Genomic DNA, 557 nt, shown 5'->3' on the forward strand with positions numbered 1-557 from the left:
TGCAAGATTCTTTATCTCTAAGTAACCACCAAATAGTTGGAAGTAGAGCTATGGCTCAGGTGGTAGAGAGCTAGCCTTGAGTACAAAAAGCTCAGGAACAGCATCTAGGTCAAACCCCAATAGTGGCACAAAAAAAAAAAAAGGAAGTTTTTACTAATGATCTCAAAGCATATAAACTATAAATTACTAGCATATTAAGATGCAATAGTCAAATGCACACGTTTACTTGACATTGACAGAGAAAAATATCCTTACAATCACTCAAGAGAATTGTTTCAGGATACCATGTATATAGCTCTTTCATATCATCTATGACCTACTGAACAGGAAAACAGGACTGTGATTCTTTCATCTTTACCAGAATGTGCAAGACTGTAAGTTGTCTTTTGCCTTTAATTCAGGGATGTTGACAGATCATTTTATTACATTTTATTATATATGTACTTATACACCAGGCACTCTTGCTTGGTGTTGGTATATCAAATAGCACTGTTAAGGTAATGAACATTCTTCCTGAACTCTGAGCATTCTTTTTTTTGTGTGTGTCCGGTTGTGGG

This window comes from Dipodomys ordii, unplaced genomic scaffold (genome assembly GCF_000151885.1).
Source record: "Dipodomys ordii isolate 6190 unplaced genomic scaffold, Dord_2.0 Scaffold11, whole genome shotgun sequence".
NCBI lineage: Eukaryota > Metazoa > Chordata > Mammalia > Rodentia > Heteromyidae > Dipodomys > Dipodomys ordii.